This window comes from Gnatocerus cornutus, unplaced genomic scaffold (assembly GCF_029298725.1).
Source record: "Gnatocerus cornutus isolate USDA-ARS CGAHR unplaced genomic scaffold, icGnaCorn1.1 ctg00000283.1, whole genome shotgun sequence".
NCBI classification, from domain to species: Eukaryota; Metazoa; Arthropoda; class Insecta; order Coleoptera; family Tenebrionidae; genus Gnatocerus; species Gnatocerus cornutus.
This window is the reverse complement of record NW_028275602.1, coordinates 3,899-15,000: the sequence shown is the minus strand read 5'-3', so window position 1 is coordinate 15,000 and position 11,102 is coordinate 3,899. Positions and strand designations below refer to the sequence as shown.

The following is an 11,102-nucleotide window of genomic DNA, read 5'->3' as shown; positions in this document are numbered from 1 at the left end:
TCTTTCGAGGGCCCGAATTATAAACGGTTCCGCTGCCGGGTTCCGGAATAGGAACCGGATTCCCTTTCGCCCATCGGGTGTGTGCACAATTCCGTACGTTTCCGTCAACAATTGCGAATTGCGACCAACGACAAAAATCTACACCACATCAACATCGGCTTTCGCCTAGGGCTTAGGATCGACTGACTCGTGTGCAACGGCTGTTCACACGAAACCCTTCTCCACGTCAGTCCTCCAGGGCCTCGCTGGAGTATTTGCTACTACCACCAAGATCTGCACCGACGGCGGCTCCAGACGGCCTCACGGCCAGTCCTTCTGCGCTCACCGCCGCGACCCTCCTACTCGTCAGGGCTTCATGGCCGGTTAATTTAATAACCTGACCGCACATGCCTCTGACGGCCGAGTATAAGCACGACGCTTCAGCGCCATCCATTTTCAGGGCTAGTAACTTCGGCAGGTGAGTTGTTACACACTCCTTGGCGGATTCCGACTTCCATGGCCACCGTCCTGATGTCTTAAGTTACCAACGCCTTTCATGGTATCCCATAAGCGTCGATTTAGGCGCTTTAACTCGGCGTTTGGTTCATCCCACAGCGCCAGTTCTGCTTACCAAAAATGGCCCACTTGGCACTCTGATTCGAGTCTCGCGGCTTCAATAGTTCGAGCAAGCCGGAGATCTCACCCATTTAAAGTTTGAGAATAGGTTGAGGCCGTTTCGACCCCAATGCCTCTAATCATTCGCTTTACCGGATGAAACTCGTATGCTATGAGCGCCAGCTATCCTGAGGGAAACTTCGGAGGGAACCAGCTACTAGATGGTTCGATTAGTCTTTCGCCCCTATACCCAGTTCCGACGATCGATTTGCACGTCAGAATCGCTACGGACCTCCATCAGGGTTTCCCCTGACTTCGTCCTGACCAGGCATAGTTCACCATCTTTCGGGTCCCAGCGTGTACGCTCTTGGTGCGCCTCTTCTCGCAATGAGAACGAGACGCCCCGGGAGTGCGGGGCGGCAGCCGTAACGACCGCCCATCCTCCCTTGGTCCGCGCAAGGCGGACCTTCACTTTCATTGCGCCTTTAGGTTTAGTTAAATCCCAATGACTCGCGCACATGCTAGACTCCTTGGTCCGTGTTTCAAGACGGGTCCTGAAAGTACCCAAAGCTATAGCGTCGCAGATCGGCGTTTCAACGAGGTCTGTCCGAGAACACCTCAGCGAACAGCCACCCGGGGACGGGACCGGCACCAGGTCCGATCACCATCACGACGGGCGCGCTTGCCGAAGGTCGGACGCTAACTGTGTAGCGGCCCCGCGCCATCTGTATACCGTCGAGCGAGCCGATCGGGAAACACCACGGGTTCATTCGGCGAACGGCGAACCGTCCGAACGAGCTCCACCGCGGGCCTTAGACCGGCACTCAACGGATCGCGACGTCCTACAGGGGGAGAAGTGCACGCGTTCGACGGCAGATCGACAAAACGAAAGGTGCAAACGACGCGTACGCCATCTGTCACACGATCGTCCAGCGCCGCCATCGAGTCACGCTGAATCTCCCCTTTCGACCTTTCGGGTTTCTCAGGTTTACCCCTGAACGGTTTCACGTACTATTGAACTCTCTCTTCAAAGTTCTTTTCAACTTTCCCTCACGGTACTTGTTCGCTATCGGTCTCGTGGTCATATTTAGCCTTAGATGGAGTTTACCACCCACTTAGGGCTGCACTCTCAAGCAACCCGACTCTGAGGAGAGATCCTCCCGTTATCGGCAGCGGTCGCTACGGGCCTGGCACCCTCTATGGGCTGTGGCCCCGTTCAAGATGGACTTGGACGCGCCGCACGATCTCGGGATGACGGATCCTCCCTAACACCACATTTCCCGGCGTCCGGTTTCGGCCGCGGGATTCGGTGCTGGGCTTCTCCCTGTTCGCTCGCCGCTACTGAGGGAATCCTAGTTAGTTTCTTTTCCTCCGCTTAGTAATATGCTTAAATTCAGCGGGTAGTCTCACCTGCTCTGAGGTCGCATATGAAAAATAAAAATTTTTCATTCGGTCATTTCGACGATCACGACACGTCTCCCATTCCTTGCTATACGTGTTCGTCATTTTTCTTTTTAAAAAATGGCTAAGTTTACAGAAACGCTTACGATCTGACGTCTGTCGCGATTTGCATTACACGTCTCGGACACGACGACCGTCTATAACGTTCTCAACCTTAAAACGCCATTTTTTTTTTTAAATGACGACATGTTGAAGAAATAGGACGTGCTACGCCGAAAGACCAGCCAACAACTACAACAAGTAGTAGTTGGTCGCTTTCGCGTCTTAAGATGTCGCGCAAATTTACTCGCTGCACGAGAAACGCACACAAACACACGATTCTACGACACACCACGCAAGAACATGTGCCGACGTAAACACTTTCGTATTTATGATTCGCAAGGTGGACGTCCGACGGACTTTGTAAAAAAAAAATACAAAGCATACCCGTCCCGTCCTTTTTGACGAAAAAACACGCTCGAGTAAACGTCTCGGCACACGTTCGAGGCGTGCGTCGTTATATCGTGACGTAAGTGACGATCACGTACATTAATGAGTACCTATTCGACGCGTCGCAACACATCCAACACGCTCCGACGTTTTCGTCCGAAAACGAAAACCGAGCAGTCTTTGAAATTGACACGACCCTCAGCCAGGAGTGGTCCGGGAACATTATATCCGAGGACCGCAATGTGCGTTCGAAATGTCGATGTTCATGTGTCCTGCAGTTCACAAGTTGACGCGCAATTAGCTGCGTTCTTCATCGACCCACGAGCCAAGTGATCCACCGTTCAGGGTAATCTTTTTAAAATTTAAACGCTCGTTCCACAAGAACCCCGATCATGCCGATCGTCCAGCTGTCTATACACGTCTTGCAAAAATTTTTGCGTACGTGCGTACATCCGAAACGAAAATGATCTTCGTGGTTCCGAAACGTGCCACGTCTAAAATTTCGGTGTTGTGGTATGGATATTTATGATTCTCGCTCTTAATTGTCTTTCGTCCGTACTTTCTCGTCTGAAAGGGAACGCGATCGTCGGTCTCAGTTTTACGCGTACGAAAAAATTAAAAAAAATATTAACCCAAACACAAATTTGTATCCGCGCACCGAAAAAGAAGCACTTTTCTTTTTCACGCGGTCTCCGCTTTTACACGCAAAGTACGAGCATGTATGTGTGAAGATGGGACATGTTCGATACGATTTTAATTAGGAATTTGCCAATTTCCTTTTTCTCAGCAATAATTTTAATAAATAATGCTGCTTTCTCTCATAAACTACATTTTCGGTAGTTTTCCTTTATTGTGTCTTTCATTTAGTGTGCGTGTGTCAAGCACTTTAAAAAGTGTGACGAAGAGACGGTTTTTGATCGATCGGAATCAACACATCATTACATCATCGTACTCGTTATGAAAAAGCGAATTAGTATCCGCCGTAAGCGAAAAGAGATTTTCGCGGGCGGTCTTTGTGTTCGTGTTTCAATTTTCTTTCTATATTTTTTCGTCGCCAAACCGAAGACAGATCGTGAATTTTGACGAAAAAATCTATAGACGTGCCAGACTGAGCGTCTAACATAAAATCCTCAAGTTTACCGTTCTATATCGTGACTTAATGACGATTGACGGTGTATATAATTTTGAAATGGTGCAGTCGTACGCTCCGTAAAGAGAATTTTACCGTTTCTAACGAAATCACTTTACCACATCTACCAAAAACATTAAAAAAGCAAGGTGTGATGTGTGTGTGATCGCTCGTTTAACGGCGCTTTCAAAAAACTCTTTGAAGCGTCTAACGACGAACATCATTCACGCGAATCGTAAAATCGGGAGCGTTTCTCGCCGGTCCCGTAGCCGGGCGTAAATCATTTAAAACCCACGGAGTCGTAACCTAATTCGACACCTGCGATTTTCTTCTTTCTCGACTACTCTGCTACATCCTCTCCGTGTGTCCGAAAAAAGAGGACTTCTAACGTCTTTCGACTTTCGCGGTGGAGTTCACAACTTTCCGCGATCCGGTCGAAAAACCGAAAGCGTCCCTCCTTTTTTCCATCATTGGAAAAGATCGAGAGATAGTACAAAAAAAATCAAAAAATCTAGGTACCCGAAGAAACAGCCGTATGCCCGAGCGAATTCGGTTTTTCTCGTTCAAAAAAGGTGAAAAACTCGATCGCAAGGACCGGCGCTGCGGGCCAGCGTAACGCTATTGTTTTTCCGAATATGTACGATTCGTAGTTCAAAACGTCGTACACACGGTGTTTCAAAAAGAAACAAGCAACGGCACGACAAAAGATCGTGCCGTCGACTCCATGTCATCGACGACGGTGTTGTAAAAACATAAAGTGTACATCGACACGATCAAATAAAAATGCATAATAATAAATTATACATATGTCAAAATTCGTGTGTACGAGGACACGTTAATGATCCTTCCGCAGGTTCACCTACGGAAACCTTGTTACGACTTTTACTTCCTCTAAATGATCAAGTTTGGTCATCTTCCCAGCGACATCGACGACGTCGAAACGCCATCGCGTACCGGTCCGAAGACCTCACTAAATCATTCAATCGGTAGTAGCGACGGGCGGTGTGTACAAAGGGCAGGGACGTAATCAACGCGAGCTTATGACTCACGCTTACTGGGAATTCCTCGTTCATGGGGAACAATTGCAAGCCCCAATCCCTAGCACGAAGGAGGTTCAGCGGGTTACCCGGACCGCTCGGTCAGGGAGGACACGCTGATTCCTTCAGTGTAGCGCGCGTGCGGCCCAGAACATCTAAGGGCATCACAGACCTGTTATTGCTCAATCTCGTGCGGCTAGAAGCCGCCTGTCCCTCTAAGAAGAATTGTTTGTACGCCGACAGTAAAAACCGCGCACGACCACCGGGCGAACCCAGGATCGACGGGCCTTTGGGATGTCGAAATACGCCTATTTAGCAGGCTAGAGTCTCGTTCGTTATCGGAATTAACCAGACAAATCGCTCCACCAACTAAGAACGGCCATGCACCACCACCCACCGAATCAAGAAAGAGCTCTCAATCTGTCAATCCTTCCGGTGTCCGGGCCTGGTGAGGTTTCCCGTGTTGAGTCAAATTAAGCCGCAGGCTCCACTCCTGGTGGTGCCCTTCCGTCAATTCCTTTAAGTTTCAGCTTTGCAACCATACTTCCCCCGGAACCCAAAAGCTTTGGTTTCCCGGAAGCTGCCCGCCGAGTCATCGGAAGAACGTCGGCGGATCGCTAGCTGGCATCGTTTATGGTTAGAACTAGGGCGGTATCTGATCGCCTTCGAACCTCTAACTTTCGTTCTTGATCAATGAAAGCGTTTTTGGCAAATGCTTTCGCTTCTGTCCGTCTTGCGACGATCCAAGAATTTCACCTCTAACGTCGCAATACGAATGCCCCCATCCGTTCCTATTAATCATTACCTCGGGGTTCCGAAAACCAACAAAATAGAACCGAGGTCCTATTCCATTATTCCATGCACACAGTATTCAGGCGAAGTTTTAGCCTGCTTTAAGCACTCTAATTTGTTCAAAGTAAACGTGCCGGCCCACCTCGACACTCAATGAAGAGCACCGCGGCGGGATTGAGTTGGGCCGCCCTCTCGAGCTAAGCCCACCGGCAGGACGTCCCGCGGCACGCCAGTTGACACCGCGAACGATGAACCGGCGGCGCGGGACACAGATTCGACTACGAGCTTTTTAACCGCAACAACTTTAATATACGCTATTGGAGCTGGAATTACCGCGGCTGCTGGCACCAGACTTGCCCTCCAATTGATCCTCGTTAAAGGGTTTAGAGTGTACTCATTCCGATTACGGGGCCTCGGATGAGTCCCGTATCGTTATTTTTCGTCACTACCTCCCCGTGCCGGGAGTGGGTAATTTGCGCGCCTGCTGCCTTCCTTGGATGTGGTAGCCGTTTCTCAGGCTCCCTCTCCGGAATCGAACCCTGATTCCCCGTTACCCGTTACAACCATGGTAGGCGCAGAACCTACCATCGACAGTTGATAAGGCAGACATTTGAAAGATGCGTCGCCGGTGCGAGACCGTGCGATCAGCGTAAAGTTATTCAGAGTCACCAAGTTGTACGATGACGGAGACCGCCACCGATTGGTTTTGATCTAATAAAAGCGCTCCTTCCGTTTCCGGTTGGAGCTCTGTTTGCATGTATTAGCTCTAGAATTACCACAGTTATCCAAGTAAATGTGGGTACGATCTAAGGAACCATAACTGATTTAATGAGCCTTTCGCGGTTTCACCTTAATTTGGCTTGTACTGAGACATGCATGGCTTAATCTTTGAGACAAGCATATGACTACTGGCAGGATCAACCAGGGAACTGCGTTCTTGTTTTAAAATAAGAGAGTTTTAGTCTTTCTTTCCTTCTAGTCATATAAGCTACAATAATCGTAGAATTTCGGAAAGACACCTGCTGCTCTTATAAAAAACTGAACACTTTCCTATTATTGTTTTGAAGAAAGTGTGCGTGTCTGCGAAACGAAAACCTCGTAAGAAGAGACGTAACGCCACGCGATCTTTCTGGATGGAAAATTTTTCGACATTTTTTTCACATCATCCTTGATTGAATCTCCTGCAACAATTTTATTCTTATTCATCCGTTCTAAGTTGTCGTCGTCGTCGAAATAAATAATTTGTACACACTTCGGGGTACACGTTTGTCAAAATTCATGAAATGCAACGTAACATTTTTACTTTAATAAATTTTTACAGTGCATTCAGATCGACTAAACGAACAACGACGGATGAATTGATTTATGGATTTTTATTTGTTGCGACTCATCGGAGGAGAGAGTGAAGAAAAAATAATCCAATATCATGGTTACGGAATAATTTTCTATGACTTTTTCATCCTTGTTTGAATCTTGCAACAATTAATTTTATTCATCCGTTCTAAGTTGTCGTCGTCGTCGAAATAAATAATTTGTACACATTTCGGTACACGTTTGTCAAAATTCATGAAATGCAAACGTAACATTTTACTTTAATAAATTTTTACAGTGCATTCAGATCGACTAAACGAACAACGACGGATGGATTACTTATTTTTGTTGCGACTCATCGGACGAAAAGTAGAAACATAATCCTCCATTGTAATATAGTTTTTACGGAAAATTTTTCTTTTATTTTATATCCTTGATTGAATGCTGCATTTTATCCGTCTTTTTTTCGTCAAAAACAGAGATCAATGCGATTCATCGGACGAAGAAATAATTTCCCAGTTCAAAATTTAGAGATTTTTGGGCACATCGACTTGAAATTTTATCGTAAAGAAAAAATATCGTCGTCGACAAGCAAAAGTTCAAACATTCTCCATACTCTTCGCTAGATTGAAAGCGACGGTTTATTGTGAGATTTCTCTTTAGAAATATTCACACGTTACGAGTTTATGAAATTTTATTTATTTCAAAATTCTCGCTCGGACTTTAGTGAGTTGACGCATTTGTTAATTTTTGGTCGTTCTGACACGAACACATAAAATCTTTGATTGCATTTGGACCGCTAACATAGAAACGCTCGCCGCATCCGCAATCTCGCTGTGCATGGTCAATGGCAAGATTTGTCATCCCTCAAACGATGGTGGGTCCACAGGGTACACATTCCGGCCATCGTCCCAACTACGGGTAAGTCGCGGTGTACGAGAGGTAACAAGATAATCGGACGCACATAAAATCACATTTCGATCGTACGCTTTTGTCCGCTGCTACATACCACCACTACTATCCCTATATATGCCAGCGCGGCAGCGTTCAGCTCTGAATCACTCGATGCGCGAAACGGTCGAAATCCCATAGCGCGCCGGCCGCTCGCTATGGGCGAGGGGTCGGGTAAATCGGTCTGATCGCTCGGTGCAAAAGTCCGTTTGGGTACTTAGAGACGGAATTTTAAAATTCTGATTTCGCAGATCAATTTCAAGGGTCATTAGGACTCGAATGCCGTTAACGGTGTTTTGAAAAAAATATTTTTTACGTTTTTACGGCATTTCGACCGAACACCTCAGTTCCGACTTCGGACTTAGAATAATTTTCATCAAAATTTCGAACGCCTCAGTTTCCAGAGGGTTTTAGATCCCGTTTAGTTAGGGGTTTGAAATTATCACAGCCACCCTTGTTTGGTGTTAGTTCGACCGTAACTTTTGTTCGTTTGCATTTAATTTCGATTTTTCTGGGACTTTTGGTCAATGTAAATTTATCAACCGCTACACTTCCGACTTCGGACTTAGACGAATGAGCGCCGAACGCTACAGTTTCGACTTCGGACTTAGAAAAATTTCGCTCGACCGCCACAGTTTCGAATTGGACTTAGAAAAATTTCGGTCGAACGCCTCAGTTTCGAATCGGACTTAGAAAAATTTTGGTCGACCGCTACAGTTTCGACTTCGGACTTAGAAAAATTTCGTTCGAACGCTACAGTTTCGACTTCGGACTTGGAAAAATTTCGCTCGACCGCCACAGTTCCAACATGAGACTTAGAAAAATTTTTATCAAAAATTCGAACACCTCAGTTTCGACTACGGACTTAGAAAAATTTCGCTCGACCGCCACAGTTCCTATTTCGGACTTAGAAAAATTTTCATCAAAATTTCGAACGCCTCAGTTTCCAGAGGGTTTTAGATCCCGTTTAATTAGAAGCTTGAAATTATAAAATCTACCTTCTATCGATGTTAGTTCGACCCAAACATTTGTTCGTTTGCATTTAATTTCGATTTTTCTCGTACTTTTGGTCAATGTAAATTTGTCAACCGCTACACTTCCGACTTCGGACTTAGACGAATGAGCGCCGAACGCTACAGTTTCGACTTCGGACTTAGAAAAATTTCGTTCGAACGCTACAGTTTCGACTTCGGACTTGGAAAAATTTCGCTCGACCGCCACAGTTCCAACATGAGACTTAGAAAAATTTTTATCAAAAATTCGAACACCTCAGTTTCGACTACGGACTTAGAAAAATTTCGCTCGACCGCCACAGTTCCTATTTCGGACTTAGAAAAATTTTCATCAAAATTTCGAACGCCTCAGTTTCCAGAGGGTTTTAGATCCCGTTTAATTAGGAGCTTGAAATTATAAAATCTACCTTCTATCGATGCTAGTTCGACCCAAACATTTGTTCGTTTGGATTTAATTTCGATTTTTCTCGGACTTTTGGTCAATGTAAATTTGTCAACCGCTACACTTCCGAGTTCGGACTTAGACGAATGAGCGCCGAACGCTACAGTTTCGACTTCGGACTTAGAAAAATTTTGTTCGAACGCTACAGTTTCGAATTGGACTTGGAAAAATTTCGGTCGAACGCCTCAGTTTCGAATCGGACTTAGAAAAATTTTGGTCGACCGCTACAGTTTCGACTTCGGACTTGGAAAAATTTCGATCGAACGCCACAGTTCCGACTTTTTTTCGAAACTGTAGCGTTCAGTCAAATTGCCGTAAAAACGTAAAAAACTTTTTTTACAAAACATGGTCGACAGCATTCGAGTCCTAATAATCCTTGAAATTGATCTGCGAAATCAGAATTTTAAAATTCCGTCTCTAAGTACCCAAACGGACTTTTGCACCGAGCGATCAGACCGTTTTACTCTACCCCTCGCCCATAGCGAGCGGCCGGCGCACTATGGGATTTCGATCGTTTCACGCATCGAGCGATTCAGAGCTGATCGCTGCCGCGGTGGCATATATAGGGAGTAGTGATGGTAAGTGGCAGCGATGACGGACAAGTACGCACGATGAATGGATTGACATGAAATCAAATGTGCGCGTCCGTACGATCTGTTACCTCTCGTACATCGCGACCCCGTTTAATGATATTATGCTAAATTAAAAATAAAAATACATCGATGAAATAAAAAGTGGTAAGTCTCTAGAAAGACAATATACCGCTGTGAATAAAAATTTCTCGATGAATAGCGAAATGTGAATTAGTCCGCCTGTAACGTGCATTTTGCGAACGAATTAGCTAATTCACCGCTAGTTAAAAAACGTGACCACCCAGTGCTCTTATCCAAAGTCGTCTGCAAATGAGATGAAATTAATAATCTTGACTCTAATGCAGACGACAAATTGAATTGAATAATTTACTTGAATAATGTGACGGATCTATAAAATAAAACACAAAGCCCGAAACACCAAGCAGTAAAAATCTCGATTATTGTTCCGCCCGTTGAAAAACAAAAGATCCGTCACATGGTAAGCAGAACTGGTGAAAATTGTGAAAGACTTGTTTCTCCTCCGATAACAAGCTTGAATTAAATATGATCGAGTGAATGATATTGGAAACCAAAGAACGAAACTGAGGAGAAGCAAATGTTCAGTAATATATTATGAATAATTATAATATTAATATAAATAATAATATTATATTAAAAATGGGAATTGTATGTGGTTGATGGAAAAAGTTTTTTTTTCTGTTGACCGCTACAGTTCCCAATTTGGACTTAAAAAAAAAAAAAAAAAAAAAAAAAAAAAAAATTGTGTATACGGAAGGTAAAAAGCAAAAAATAAAATATTTTATTATTTTTTTTACTTTTTTTACGGGTCCCTACCGCTACAGTTCCCACTGAATGTGTCCTTTTCGCGCTAAGTCCATGCAGTCGCTACAGTTCCGAAACTGGACTTGTAAAAATTTCGACATTTTTGAACGCATCAGTTCCGAACGAGGTTTCAAAACTGTAGCGTTCGGTGTAAACGCATCAGTTCCGAATGAGTTTTCGCAACTGTGGCGTTTCATTTTTGTGCTTTCATGGTTGCATAAACAATCGCCAGTGTGAACGCTTCAGTTCCGAATGAGTTTTCGAAACTGTAGCGTTTCATATTTGTGCTTTCATGGTTGCATAAGCAATCGCCAGTGTGAACGCTTCAGTTCCGAATAGATTTTCGAAACTGTAGCGTTCAATGTGAACGCTTCAGTTCCGACTTTGGACTTAGAATAATTTTCATCAAAATTCGAACGCCACAGTTTCGAAAGGGTTTTAGATCCCGTTCAGTTAGGGACTTAAAATTATGACATCCACTTTCGATTAATGTTAGTTCGGTCCGAACTTTTGTTCATTTTCATTTAA

General features: G+C 44.8%; 2 non-coding genes and 1 pseudogene across 2 annotated transcripts; all 3 read right to left on the bottom strand.

The window, feature by feature from the left end:
• Positions 1 to 2,018, bottom strand: part of LOC148165553 (large subunit ribosomal RNA) — a 5,597-nt pseudogene extending 3,579 nt beyond the window's left edge.
• Positions 2,019 to 2,676: 658 nt separating this feature from the next.
• Positions 2,677 to 2,833, bottom strand: LOC148165552 (5.8S ribosomal RNA). The gene has a single exon (XR_015771373.1). It is a non-coding gene; the product is annotated as a 5.8S ribosomal RNA (ribosomal RNA).
• Positions 2,834 to 4,449: 1,616 nt separating this feature from the next.
• LOC148165551 (small subunit ribosomal RNA) lies at positions 4,450 to 6,370 on the bottom strand. The gene has a single exon (XR_015771374.1). It is a non-coding gene; the product is annotated as a small subunit ribosomal RNA (ribosomal RNA).
• Between the last annotated feature and the right edge of the window lie 4,732 nt (positions 6,371 to 11,102).